We start from the raw sequence: 15557 nt of genomic DNA on the forward strand, positions 1-15557 counted from the left end.
TGGTAGGTAAGAAAAGAACAAAGTCATCTAAGCCCACCAGTACTCCAATACTTTACATATCAAACAAGAACTCAGTCACCAATTATTGAATGTCAGACTCTGGGATAGGCAAAGGGAAATGGATACTTCCTATGTGCTAATCTCTGTACTAGGTATTCATATACCCCACCTCATCTTCTAACAATCATTCGAGGTAGGAATAATGAGCCTGTACTCAGAGGAGGAATCTGAGGCCCAGAAAACATAAGTAATTTCTCCAAGGTCACACAGCCAGTATGGGAGTTCATCATACTTCTTGATGAACACACATACACACACACACACACACACACACACACACACACACGTACATTTATCGACATGTATACATATACATATAGATATGGACACACCCATAAAGTGCATGCATATACAACATTCCAAAGTTGATTACTTCCCAAATTAACCTCTGTTATCTGGATCTCTGAGGAAGTTAAGTCATTTGCCCAATTATAATAAACTGCCAAGGCCATCCTGTCCATTCCCAAGAGGTACACGGATGTAGTCTTCAAATTACTTCTTAAAAAGTCAACTGAAACACTCTGTTAACATTTCCTCAAGACGCTCAGGGAAAGGGTGATAGTTGGAAGGTTGAAATGTCAAATATTCATCACGGAGCCACAGAGGACTCCTCAAAACACCAATCCCCGGTGCCTTGCTTCTCTGGACATGCAGACTCAAATATACTGGTAATTCAATTCCAAGCAAAGGGAGGGAAAAAATCTCCTGTTGAGAGGTGCTCTGATGTAGGGAAATGTGTGGAAGCTAAATCTGTCCTCCAACAGTCCTGAGTTCTAAGCCTGTTTCCAGCCCTTCCCGGCTATGTGATCTCAAAGGGGTGACTGGGTTCCCCTATAAACAAAACAAGGATAATATAATACCTACTTCTGAGCTGTCACGAGGATTATAAAGGATTCCTTAAATAAAATGTCAAGCACACAGCTGATGTTGATGGAGGCCAAAGTTCAGAGTCTTGACCTTTCCCCTACAAGGTAGAGAGTCACTAGCTCCCAACCAATAGAACCTATAATTACTATCTTTGGCCACCATGGGAAGGAGTTTAAAAGAGGGGGGGAAAAAAAGCAGTCAGATGTTTTCACGCAGAAAGGCAGGCCCAGGCATCATTACCACGTTGCTAGGTATTGTTAAGCCACCCACCTAGCCCCAGAGTGGGCAGCAATTAATGTAATTAGTGCAGTGATGAGTGTCCTCTGCAACGATAAACAGCTCAGTCCTGCAGAACTTGACAGACCTGCTGGTCCCATGAGGCTCCTGACCTCGAACTTCCACTTGGGGAGTGTGGTGGAGTACGGTTTAGTGGAAAGAGATAGGCTTTGAGTCAGATGGAACCAGAAGTCCATCCTGTCTTTGCTAATTCCTAGCTGTGTGACCAAAGGTAAGCCGTGTCACCTCTCTGAGCCTTAGTTTCCTCATCTCTAATATGGAGTTAATAATATTTTCACAGCGTTGCTATAGTTATCTCTATCATCATCGCCATCGTCACGGAAAACCCCAAAGCAGGCTGGCGTTGAACTGGCAAAAGGGTCGACACAAACATTGCTGGTACCTACAGCTGGCACAGCCCCATTCTTTTTCTCTGGCTAAAGTCAAAGCGTGTGCAGCACTGATCTGACCGGCTTTAGGGAAACTGCCGGGGTTTAGAATGAGAAGCATATGGACACCTAGAAAAAAAATGGAGAGAAAGTACTCCTTGACTTGATCATTTAAGATAATGTTATCAATAATCACCACAAGTATTATCAGCAATTTGCAGAAAACAAAAGCACCCAGGCAATCTGGCAGTTGGTAATAAAGCACAAAGCCTGCTTATATCTTTGTATCTATATTAATGATATTCCATGTTAAGAATTAATACCCTCACAAGATGTCAAATAATCCAAAGGTTATTACAAGTATATAAGTGTGCGGTGAGGGTCCTGATAATCATTGAGAATTCACTAATTTGTCCAACAGTTACTAACTGCCTATTGCTACCAGGGATAAAGACCTTGAGTGTAGGGACACACACACACACACACACACACACACACACACACACACACACAATTAGGGTTCACTGAAATGACGGTTCTGAAAAGGTCTGTAGAGTGAATCAAGAGGGAGGGATTTATGGGGAAACTACCAAGCAAAACTGAAGTACAGTCCCTGAGTCTAACATGGGAGAGAACCACATGGCTTCCTGGAAACATGCATATGAAATGGTGTTAAATGAAAGAGCCAAAGAAAAAAAGAGGAAGAATCACAGGACTCAGAGAATGTCAAAACTAGGAAGAGCCTCAGAGAACACCCAGTTCTCTATTTCATTCAACCCTTTCCATGGAGTCCTGGGGACAGGTGAGGCTCACTATCCTAACAGTCTAGGCAGAGAAAACAATTTCTGGGTAAAAATAATAAACATTTCCAGCTGCTAGCTGTCACGCCACTGTTTTCTCTCCCCCTAGAGAAAGCTTTTCGGTACACCGGGGAGGACGCTGAAGCTATGAAAGGAATAACCTTGAATCCACTCTAATTTGTTTAATAAAGTGGAGGTTGGGAGTCAACACTGTAGTTGAAAACCAGTGGTCTGGCCCAGGCCTTCATGCTATTGGTGGAGAAGCTGAGGCTTCGGGTGACCCATCTAGCCTGTCATACTAACACATACTTCTTGCTTAATAGGTATTCGCTGAATGAGGATTCATGAATGAATAGGCAAATGAGATGACATGGCCAAGGTTGCCTAAGCTGTATGTGGCTAGTAACACGTACTGATTAAAACTTAGGAATTGGGAGTGAATTTATCTATCTATCTATTTATCTATCTATTTATAATATGGAACACTTCCCAAATTTGTGTCATCTTGTGCAGGGGGCCATGTTAATCTTCTCCGTATCACCCCAATTTTTGTGCCAAAGTGAGCACTGGAATTTGGAATGTGGCACCTAGAAACACATGTTCATTATGTTTCCTTTCTGTATTTTTGCTCAAGTGTAACCTGAGAACTAAAACAACTGGCCAACAGACAAGGCGGTGTAGAGGGAGCCACAGTCAGAGCCTGAAAAGACATAGAGTTCTAGAATCTTTGGGATATGGATGAGACCAGTGTCCCGGCTCCAGTAATTAAAAGCCACAACTGAGAGCCTCCCCATACAGTAGACACTTTAACTGACCGATGGAGAACAGAAGATCTTTTAACAAAATTGACCTAGTGCAGAGCCCGTAGAAGAAAGTCCTCAATACCTACTCATCGGTGATGGCTCTTCCCTGCCTTTCCTCTGCCCAGAATGCCCTTCCCAAACCCCCTCCTCTCCCAGTGTCAGTTTTTACACCCTTTATATTGTAGCCCCTCTTTAGAGAGGCCCTTTCTGATCATCCACTTTAAGCCCCGTTTTTCTTTTTTTTTTAATTTTTTTTTTTTAATTTTTTTTTCAACGTTTTTTATTTATTTTTGGGACAGAGAGAGACAGAGCATGAACGGGGGAGGGGCAGAGAGAGAGGGAGACACAGAATCAGAAACAGGCTCCAGGCTCCGAGCCATCAGCCCAGAGCCTGACGCGGGGCTCGAACTCACGGACCGCGAGATCGTGACCTGGCTGAAGTCGGATGCTTAACCGACTGCGCCACCCAGGCGCCCCATATTTTTTAATGTTTATTTATTCCTGAGACAGAGAGAGACAGAGCATGAGTGGGGGAGGGGCAGAGAGAGAGGGAGACACAGAATCTGAAGCAGGCTCCAGGTTCTGAGCTGTCAGCACAGAGTCTGACGCGGGGCCCGAACTCACAAACCGCGAGATCATGACCTGAGCTGAAGTCAGTCGCTCAACCGACTGAACCACCCAGGCGCCCCATCGTTTTTCTTCTTTAAACCCAGAAATACATAGAGAACTTCTAGGACAGTAGCTCAATTGTCCCCCAACTTCCCTGTTAGGTAACGTTCACATAGTCTACTAGCTACACCCCAGGGAAAACATAGCTCCAGGTGATATGCAATTCCCACCTTGTTTTTTTTTTTTTCCACTCATAACACTTCCTGCTTATTGTGATTTCATATTTATTCAGCATCTATACAGAGCAACTCTAATACTGGTATTACAGTTCATGTTTATTGGGCACTTACTGGGGCAGGTACTCATCAATTCCTTTAATATTCATAACAATCCTCTGAAAGAGGTTCTGTTACGAGCTTGTTTTACAGATGAGGAAACTGGGATTCAGAGAGGAATCTAACCGAGTTCATACAGTGCGTAAAGGACAGAGCCAGCTATCAGCTACCAGACGATCTGGCTCCAGAGGTTAAGTGCTTCACCTCTAGGCGATATAGACGTACTATGAGGGCGAACTCCATGTCTTTTTTGCCCACCGGTTCATTCCTAGGACTTTGTATACTGTGTGGTGTGGGATAGGGCCTCAATCAATATTTGTGGAAAGAATGAAAAGAAGGGAGGGGTGAGGGAGCAAGGGAAGGAGGGGTGCTGAGGAGGAAGATAAGCCACTCGCCCCTTCACGCTCTTCCATGGGTAAAGTAGGGCCAGGACGCACTGAGGAGTCCCCACCTCCCTTGGAAGCCATAGAGGTGCTGGACGTAGAGCTGAATGAGACACTGTCCCTGTCCTGGCAAAGTGCCTACATCCTCATATCAAAGTGGTCCATTGGTTCCGATGCACTCCGGGGAGCTCAGGAACCCCTTCAGTGGGTCCAGGGCCCTTCCCCGCCCTATGAAAAGGGGTTCAGCTGTAATGCAATCATTCGGCTTCAGGGCCCCTGTGCGGGCCCTCAGGTCACAGCAGTGACAATGACAGAGCCCTCTCTCGAGGAGTCACAGGCTAGTGAGGAAGAGCAAGCCTGGAACCAAGGAGAGGAGGGGAGGCGGACCCGGTCAAACCATGAAGGGAGGGAAGGAGGCACAGGGGGAGAGTGCCTGGATGGATGTATTCTACCTCTGGAAGTCTCTGCTTGTTCAGCTCACGAAGCCTGGGACTGGGGCAGGCTCTTCGTAAAGAACTGTACTCCTCGCTCTCCACAGCAGTGTATGTGGGCAGCCGTGCTCTATTACATGATACTGTGACACATGTGACTTGAAGAGAAGCTAAGACTGACCACCAGAGCAACGAGAGCAGTATAACATACATGCAAGCCACCTTATTTCACGCTGGTCTTTCCCAGGATGTTAGCATTTTGCTCCACTGAGGAACGGCAGTGGAGCAGAAACCGTACCACACGGGGACATACAATTGCCTCAGAGGCATACAGAACCCGGGGTACTGGGTGTAATGCCCTTTCACCCTCCATCCTCCCGCTGGGCTGTTCGCCTACATCCTCTTTCTTAAAAGAGCTATTGCGGGGCGCCTGGGTGGCTCAGTCGGTTAAGCGTCCGACTTCGGCTCAGGTCACGATCTCGCAGTATGTGAGTTCAAGCCCCGCGTCGGGCTCTGTGCTGACTGCTCAGAGCCTGGAGCCTGTTTCAGATTCTGTGTCTCCCTCTCTCTCTCTGACCCTCCCCCGTTCATGCTCTGTCTCTCTCTGTCTCAAAAATAAATAAATGTTAAAAAAAAAATTAAAAAAAAAATTAAAGAGCTAATTGCATGGTGTGCCCCTGTGTTTAAGCATCTGCCCACACCTCCATAATTCAGCAGCCTCCTCTCTCTCCCTTATGCCTTCCATCAAACAACCTTCACCAGGTTTTTTTATGCTTATTTATTTTTGAGAGGGAGAGAGAGAGAGAGGAGAGAGAGAGAGAAACAGAGCGCAAGAGGGGAAGGGGCAGAGAAAGAAGGAGACACAGAATCTGAAGCAGGCTCCAGGCTCTGAGCTGTCAGCATAGAGCCCTATGCGGGGCTCAAACTCACAGACCGCGAGATCATGACCTGAGCTGGAGTCGGACGCTAAACAGACTGAGCCACCCAGGTGCCCCTAGCCTTCACCAGTTTTAAGGTCAAGTCATATTTGCTATAGTGTGTGTGCATGTATAGATTTCTTTAGTCAAAATTTAACAGGTCTTTTTAAAAGCATTATTATTTCTATTAGGATATTTACAGTTTTATCTTAGCATTGTGGCTACAATATAATACAGATTTTCACTGGTCGCCTCAACCTTATTTTTGCAAAAAGTTCTGTTATTTTTAACGTACAACTCTGCAGAACACAAAGCTTTTCAGGAATATACATGTCACATTATAGCAGAAATGCCTGTATCAATGCATCAAAGGCTTTCCCATTTGTTATTATGGCATTCCTTATGTAAGTTCTTTGAAGTAAGCTTAAGTGGCAGATGAGGAAACTGAGGCTCAGAGATGTTAAGTGACTCATCCAAAGGCGATGAAACAATACTTGAATCCAAAAGTCTTCAAGTCCACTTACCCAGTTTTCACTGTACCCACACTTAGCACATTTCCTAGCAATATGGTAAGCAATTGATCAGTAAGTTATTCAAGGAAATATTAATACTACCAACAGATCATTCATCTATCCAACAATATAGCCCATGAAAGCCACTTTGAAAAAAAAAAAGAGGGAAAGAAGAAGGTAGCTACATTTTTTGAACTCCTACTGTAAGCCAGGAATGATATTCAATGCTTTTTGAACACACATACACACATCAAATACACATACACACATCAAGCATACACACAGAGACATACATGCTATGAGACAACTGTTTTTGTTCCATTTTATATATGAAAAATTGATGTTCAAAAATTTAAGGAAATTGCCTGAGATTATACTACTTGGAAAGGAATGTACTGAGATTTGAACCCAAGTCTCCTTGATTCCAAAGCCCATACTTTCCAATAGATTAGTGGAGAATGCCTACCTCCTGTAGAATAAGAGAATACCTTCAGTGGTATAAGGACAAATCTGTTTATTTTAAAGACTATATATTTATTTTTAGATGATTTTACAAAGATCTAAATGCTTATGGCAAGTGATATTTGTTATCAGTTTACAACTGAAATGCATCATCTCCTATAAAAACATCTTTAAGTCTTAAGAAAGTAAATCTCTTTAAGAGAAAAGTATTAAGATCTGTAAATGAATACAGCAAAATGGAAAAAGTGATGGGTAAATCGCTGAAATTTGAGAAACACAGCTCTTAATCCTAACAAGGCCCTTAATAAAACATTTTCCTTGTGCAGTTGATTCCCCTGAGCTAGATCAGCAGACATTTTCTAAATTACCTCGAATAGAAAGGAAATGAAAATAGGCGTGATTCCTGGGCAGTGTTTTCAGGAATTTAACATGGTGCTCTTTATTTCAGTGTCTGTACCAACTGGTGTTTTCTTCGCAGGCCTCAGAGGTAGTTGGTCGAAAAAGTGCTCAAGTTCTCTTAAGACAGAGGGAGCAGTAGAAAAAGAAGACAGTATGTTTTTTAAAGGGAGTAATGGAACTTTCAGGGCCTAGTGAATACTCCCAAATGATCAAACATACGCTTGATGTTTACGTTACCCAGAGAGAAAAGCAAAAAGCCCTGGGCCTAATCTAGACACCTGTGTTTAAATCTCATCTTAGCCACTAATTTAATGTGTCACTCAGGTAAGTGACAGCTGGGGGGCTCACTGTCCCCACTAGCCAAATGAAGGAATTTTGATTTCCAAAACTACTTTCCAGTAATGTAAGACACACCCGGTCGGGAATAACTATCACTGGCAAGAGCAGCTATCCATGTAAGTTAGAAGGCACCTGCCTGCCATGGGCACCAGAACTCTTCCTGCTCTAAGAATCTGTGATTTCATGATTTAAGTTCCTCAGACTGCAGATGACCATACAATAGCCGGAATGCACACAGAGGGCCATTAAAGTCTCTGAACTATGCTTAGACTGTCACACCACGGGCTGCACACGCCAAGCTGGTGTAAATGCCTCCCTGCCCTTCCAGGCAATGAGTACCCTGGTTAATTAAATGTCCATGTTCATATGGACTATGCCCATTATGATTGTAAATATGGAGTTTGTATTTTTAAGAAATGTTTAATGCAATTTTGTAATACACTGAGCACAATTTAAACTTTCCCAGCTAAGTATTCTTTCCCTCACTTTATTGTTATTTTTAATAACTAACAAAGCAATGAATGCTGATTGTAGTAGACGACTATACCGCAAACATTCGTTATCTCCTTCCACAACCTCCATGACCTCCCAGCTCCACTGATACTGGACTTGGCCACGTGACTCGCTTCAGCTAATAGAAAGTGGGCAAAAACGATAATATAGTGGTTCTAAGCCTAGACCTTAAAAAGCTTCCTGTGGTTCTTTTTGCCCCAACCTCTGCCACGAGGAGAACAGTTCCCTGATAGATCCTGCCTCTCCAGGATGGGTTCCAGAATGAGACACATAAAGTGGAACTGCATTTGACCCCAACCCTATTTCTTCAGGGTGCACACGAACACACGCAGCTGGGCACTAAAATCAGCAGTTCCAGAAAAAGCCACCACCGCTACTCAGAAAACTCCAGGGGAGGCACGTGCAACGGAGAGAAGAGGCCACTGAAAGGGACTTTAGGAAGTGTATGCCACCTCAGCTGACCTGCAGACCCATATGCAGGAAAACTATACTTAACCTTGTACAGCACTCGGATTTTGTGGTGGTTTGTTTCATGACAAAAGCTGATTAATCCACCTATTGTGACAAGTAAAAATTTACAGAAATAATATATTTTAAAAATGAAGTGCAATCTCTTTAATCCCACCCTCAAGGAAGGTAGCTGACAATAACCATTTGATAGATGACTTTCGACTCCTTTTTCTGGATTTTCGAAGGATTAAATGAGCAAATGCATGTAAAGAGCACTGGGCGCAGGGATGCGCATATGACGTAGGCACTCATTAAGCATTAGCTGTTCTTACTAATATTCTCACGCAAATAAATATACTCAGATATAGAGTTTTTGTAATTTATGCAAAAACAAGACCATGCTACATACCTTACTCTACAACTTGCTTTCTTCGTGTAATGTGGTTTCATGGATTTTTTTCTTCAGGTCAACTCATCTTTTTAAGGGCAATTAACTCATTTTTTAAATTAGCTACATGATATTCCATGGTTTAAATGTACCATAATATATTTTACCTATTTCCACCTTGTAGATAAAGAAACTGACACTCACAGAGCTGAGGCGTTTGTCAAAATCTTTGCTGCTCCTCCCTGTCAAGCCCTGGGACACCCTCTGGCCAATCAGAGGTGAGTGGAAGTGACAGGTGAGCAAAACTTTTAAGAGCTATCTCCTGGTGTTACCTCGCTCTCTTCCCTGTGGCGCACAGCAGCAATATTTCAGACAGGGAGCTCCTACATCAGCCTGTTTCAAAGAAAGAGCCCAGGCCTAAATCAGGAAGGAAGTGTAACATGCGCGTGGAATAAACTCATTTGTTTTAAGACTCTGAGATCTGGGAGGTGATTTGTTACCAATTTAGAGAATGTTAAGACAGTGTTTTAAGACTTTCAAGTGTTTGGGTGTTCATTGTAGATATTCATCACCCACTGGTTTGGCCAAGCAGCATGCCGGTCAATCAAGATGTGGGTTGAAAGAATAATGGGAAACAATCTCTTCCCTAACATCCTTTTAAAAAATTATCAGTAGCCCTCTCCCCTTAATGACAAATCACTAGGCAAAGGACATCTAATGATGTATCGCAAAAAGCAAGTCTAATGATGTAGTCCCATAGGTTGAGGACATCCTTTTTATGTGGGGAGCCTCTTAGGTAGGTCAGGATCATGAGAACGTTGACCCATTTTCTCCACGTTGCCAACTACATACACAGAAACACGCAACAGGACACTAATGTCAGCAGTTCAAAGAAAAGCCATCATCACTACTTAGAAAACTGCAGGGAAGGCAGGTGCAAGGGAGAGAAAGCAGGCTGAATGGGACCTCAGGAAAGCTAATCCCAGCTTCACCGGGTATCACCTCCAGGCCTCCATTTGCTCAGAGGAACTACCGTGAGGATCCAATGAGGGACAGCAGGTGCAGTCACAACTAATAAGAAAAAAACATTTATTTCTCATTTATTACGTGTAATACATGTTGATTGCAGAAAAGTTTAAAACAAAAATAAAAACATGAGGAAGAAAATGGAAATTACCCAAATATCACAACTGTTGATAATACCTTGATGGTTAATCAGCCGTATTTCCTCCTACATAAATGTGTACACATTTACTACAAGGCCTTCTGTATGCATTCATTAAGTGTGTGCCCACAATTACTACAGGTTCCTCCTATCGTGCTCATCCTCTCCATTCTTCCTTTCCAGTTTGCCTTGTGGTCCCTCCAAGTATGCACCATAATCTTGCCCTATAGACAGACATTTGTTCATTCATTCCCTTGTCCTAGAACAACTCTTCTCCACCAACTCTTCTTCTGGCTACTCCTACTCATCCTTCAAGTTTCAATTTATTCATCACCTCCTTATAGCACAATTCTCTGGCCACTACCCTTGTCAGATGTCCCTTCTCTGTGCATCCAGAACATCCCAGCCTTCTTTCTCATAGCGTCATCATACCCAACTAGTCTTGCCTCCTTATTGTCTATTTTCCTTGCTATACCCCAACTTGTACGCAGCTACTGTAGCTTTTGTTCCCCACTGTTTACCAGTGGCCAACCCATAGTAAATGATCCAAAATAGTTGAATAAATGAGTAACACAGTTAACAAAATGTGCTACCTGTATTTCTTTGGAAAGACACCTGGCACTTCTCAACAAACATCCAGTGAAAGATTAAATATAGAAGAGGATATAACACATGGCCACATGCTTCATGAAGTTTACAAATTATATGGGGGGAAGAAAGCATTACCAATAGGAAGCATCAGTATGGAATTAAGTGTTAGGTCCTTTACTTCGGTCTCCCCCATTAATTCACTTCAAACAAGAAAGGGTAGAACAAAATCCCTAACCTCAGTTCCACATGTATTCCCTGACAGTATTCTGCAGCACCAGTTGGAATAAGAAGACACTAGCCATGTTAACATATATGCTCCCAAGCCTTGGCAGTTCAACACAAAAAGTTGATTTCCGATTCAGGCAAAGTCGGATGCAAATTTTCTGGTCAGTGGACAATCTTCCGTGTGATCATTCAGAGACCCAGGCTCCTTTCATCTGTGGCTCTGTCCTTCCTTATGTCCCTTACACTTCACCAGGAGATAAGGAGAGATGGTTTTAGGAGACAGGCCTGTAGCTATCACACATTACATTTATCCCCTCTGTATTGGCTAAAACTCGGCCACATGGCCACACCTAATTACAAAGGAGGCCAGGAAATGTAGTTCAGTGGTACACATAGAAGGAAAAGGGGTTTGGTGGACACTTTGCAGTTTTTCTGCCACAAATATTTGTTATACATTAGAGCTCAGAGAGTATCCAGTCTCAAGTGGTCCCAGGTACAGGGAACTTTGGTTTACGAATACTGAAAACGCTTGTTGTCTTATATAAGAACATCCATCGAATTAACATTGCACATGAGAAAACATGACCTGAGATTTTCAAATTTTGGGAATAAAAAAGGGTCAATTCCAGAATTGATAAACCATGAACGTTGGTCACCATCCCCAGAAAAATTCTAAAAGAGAATAAAGATGGTTTTTAGGAACTTTCAAAATAAAGTGACAATTACCACGAGTTACTACAAGCTCACTAGGAATGATCATAAACTAAGGCAGCATACTGTCTGCCACATAGAAGACAACAAATATGAATTGAATGAATGGCCTTCAATTCTACATTTAAGGCAACTTTCCCATTGGTAAATAACCACGACTTCAGAAATTTCTTCCTTAAATATTGCCGTGCTTTCCTTTCTAACCTCTAAACATTACCCTCGCTGTGACCTCAAAACCTACCGAACAGGCCAACTCTCCTGTGGAACACCTGCACAGCTATTTGAAGCCTTCTGTCTGTGCTCTCACCATCGCTTCCTTTCCCCCCAAGTTCCTTCTCCATGGGATGTGGTTGCCAGCTTCTTGCCATTTGACTGACCTCCTCTGAGATCTGGCTGGCCAAAACTGCATTCCACAATTTCATGTCGACAATATTCCCAATGAGGTCCAGCCAGCAGCGTTCAGCAGGATTACCTCTCCCCAGCTCTGAATATCACTGGAAGTACATAAGTAGTGATGATGATGCCAAAGGGATTCCCATACTGGGAAAGGGGGCAGGCCTTGAAGAGGACTTCCACTTTATGATCTCAGAAGTTGTGTGGAAGTTTTGAGTGCCAAAGAGACATCACCATAAGGGTGATGGTGTGCACCCCAATTACCCATGCCTCTTTGACCAAAACTTATTTTTTTCATTTTGTTTATTTTTGAGAGAGAGAGAGAGAACACAAGTGGGAGAGGGGCAAAGAGTGAGGGGGACAAAGGTTCCAAAGCGGGTTCTGCACTGACAGCAGAGCACCCAGTGTGGGGCTCAAACTCACGAACCATGAGGTCATAACCTGAGCTGAGGTCGGATGCTAAACCGACTAAGCCACCCAGGTGCTCCAAAAACCTATTTTCTTAATGTTTATTTATTTCTGAGAGAGGATGTGCATATACAGGGAAGAGGCAGAGAGAGGAGACACAGAATCTGAAGCAGGCTCCAGGCTCTGAGCTGTCAGCACAGAGCCCAACAAAGAGCTTGAACCCACGGACCAAGAGCCAAAGTCAGAGGCTCAACCAACTGAGCCACCCAGGAGCCATTCCTTGACCAAAACCTAGTCCATGCATACTCTCCAATGACTCAGTAGTTCACTTACTTGTATTTCAGTTTTTATTTTCATTTCTGCCTCTTTACTCCAGTTGTGATATGAATGCACATATCCAAGCTGACAACCTGGGGAAGAAAAAGAAAAAAAGCAGGTGGAGGATGAGGAAGATAATGGAAAATTCCAAGATTGGAAAGCAGTCTCAAGCAAACAGGAATAAATTTTACAGAGAGTTGATCCAAAAGAAGGACTTCCACAGGGGCTCTGATGTGTAACCAAGATTTAATGAGCACCCTCTATGTGCCAGGAACTGTACTAAATCCTGTGGATACAGTGAAGACCAAAGGATGTACTGATCCTGCCTCTGGTGGGCAAAACAGATCTCAAAATAACAATTAATAAGGGAAATATGGAATAATAAAATAAGGTAAATTCGACTGAGACAAAGAAATTTCCATTTCCTTGGCTTCAGCTTTCCAGGAGGGGACATTTGCTAGAGTAATTTCTCATCCACTTTCTCCATCCCTTATTTCCTCCCCATGGGGAAGGTGTGGGTTATCTGATGGCTGAAGTCTGTAGAAAGATCCAGCATGCCCACCCCAACCATTGCACTCTCTTTTCAGGACCCATTTGTCCATAGGATGTACACACTCACTGTGTGTTCGGAAGTGGCTTGCAAGTTCCCACCTTTGCCAGAGACCAACAGGTAAGTTTAATTCCAGGTAAAGCATGAGGAAACCCATTGTGGCCTTGTGGCTACATGCCCTACAATCTATCCTATATCACAATGACACTGTGATGTCCATTCATCTGATTCCTATCTCTAACGTCCAGCTGGTTCTGAACTCAAGAGGGAAAGAAAGGGGTGTTATTTATTACACTCCTGAGTTCCCAACCGCTATTTAAAAAACAAAAAACAAAAAAACAAAAAACAAAACAATGCAGAAAACCAAAAATAAAAAAACAGTCTTATGAGGTATAAGAGGGGAATCGAATTTAGATGGGGGAAGGGTGCAGTAGGAAAGGAAGCCTTTTCAAGTGTTATTTAAGCGAACATCTAGAGGAAATAGAAATTGACCAAGGAATAGTGAAGAAGGGGGAAGGCTGATATAAAGGTTCTGAGGCAAGAAACAGTTTATCTTGCTTGAGGAACTAGAGAAGTCCAGTGTGGGAGCCATCAGGGCTGGTCACCAAATGCTTACAGCTCTCTGCCTTCCAGGCAAACAGGATTGCACTTCCTGGTCTCCTGGTGGCTGGGTGGGGCCATGAGACTAGTTCTAACCAATGAATTGTGAGAAGTGACTTGTTACATTCTCTGGCAAAGGTGCTTAACTGCCTGGCCAAGACCCTTCAAAGTTTGCTTTCCCTCTACCACGAGATCTGTAATGTTCCTGAAAGTAGGTGCTACATTAGGCTGGGTCCCAGAGAAGGCAATGTGATCAGAGAGTCCCTGCCAACCCTTGACAGATATGGAGCAGGAATAAGAAATAATTTTTTTTGGCTTAAGTCACCAAGATTTGGAATTTTATAATTGTAGTTTAACCTAGGCTACCCTGACAGATATGGTGAAACCCAGCATGGCTATAATATAGTTGGTGAGGTAACATAGGCCAGATCAGGTGAGATGTTATAGGCAAGGTAAATAATGCTGGGTTTTCTCCCAAATGCAATAAGATACACTCAAGGAGGCTTCAGCAAGGGAGTTCCAATTTTTATGCGTTAAAACAAAGTACTGCTGTATTGACTATTAAAATGCCCCCTTAATTCCACTATAGAAAAGGCTATTTAAAAAAAAATCCATCAACAAGCATTTATTGAGCACCTTCTAACCTTCCATGTGCTAGGCACGGCACTAAGCATTGGAGATAAAAAAAAATGAATTATAAAAAATAATAATAAACATTAAAAAAAAATAAATTTGACACAGTTCCTGGATTTGGAGTCAGGGATACAAGCAGACATCTACGAGAACACGTCATAAACATCCTCTGCTTCAGGTGTGTGCCAAGTATGGTGAGAGCTAAAGAAAATAATAACTGGGGTGCCTGGGTGGTTCAGTCGGTTAAGCATCCGACTTCGGCTCAGGTCATGATCTCACGGTTCGTGAGTTCGAGCCCTGCGTTGGGCTCTGTGCTGACAGCTCGGAGCCTGGAGCCTGCTTCAGATTCTGTCTCCCTCTCTCTCTCTGCCCCTCCTCTGCTCACGCTCTGTCTCTATGCCTCTAAAACAAATAAACATTAAAAAATTAAAAAGAAAAGAAAATAATAACTATTTGAGGATAGGGTGGGAGATAGGGTAGCAGAAAGCTTCAGAGAGAGCAATAATTTGAGCGGGGTCTTGAAGGGTAAGTAGGAGTTTGCCAGGTGGCATTTTGATTAAGGATAAAATTAAATGGAAAGAAAAAAAACACCAGAGGAATTGACAATGTTTAGGGCAGCTGAGACCCTGTGTAGTTCAGGGCACGGTGGACTGTACTACTATTTGCAAACACTTGCTGCCTGGTCCCACTGACATCAGGCTTGACAATGAGAACCGCTCTCAGCAGAAGCTTTAAGTACCACGCTCTTTTCTCTTTGCCATGACAATCAGCAATGTTTCAGAAAGGGTCCTAGAGGAATGATGATATTGTGTGAGGCAGAGACACAGCCAACCCATAATCGGCATGCAGTATGAATGAAAAATATGTTTTGGTTGTCATCCAGTAAGATTTTTGTATTGCTACCACAGCATAACCCAGCCTGTGCAGAGGTGTGCATTTTCAGCTCTTGACTTCCAACACATAGTGGGATCGCATTTTCTTGCACCCTTTAAGCAATACATGATCGTGTGACTTGTTCTTGACCAATAAT

The 15557-nt window shown here is 43.1% G+C and overlaps 1 pseudogene; it reads right to left on the reverse strand.

Annotated features, from left to right (window-relative positions):
- Positions 1–2863: 2863 nt before the first annotated feature.
- Positions 2864–2959, reverse strand: LOC132674051 (U6 spliceosomal RNA; annotated as a pseudogene).
- Between the last annotated feature and the right edge of the window lie 12598 nt (positions 2960–15557).

Source organism: Panthera onca, chromosome C1 (assembly GCF_046562875.1).
Source record: "Panthera onca isolate mPanOnc1 chromosome C1, mPanOnc1 haplotype 2, whole genome shotgun sequence".
Taxonomy (NCBI): Eukaryota; Metazoa; Chordata; class Mammalia; order Carnivora; family Felidae; genus Panthera; species Panthera onca.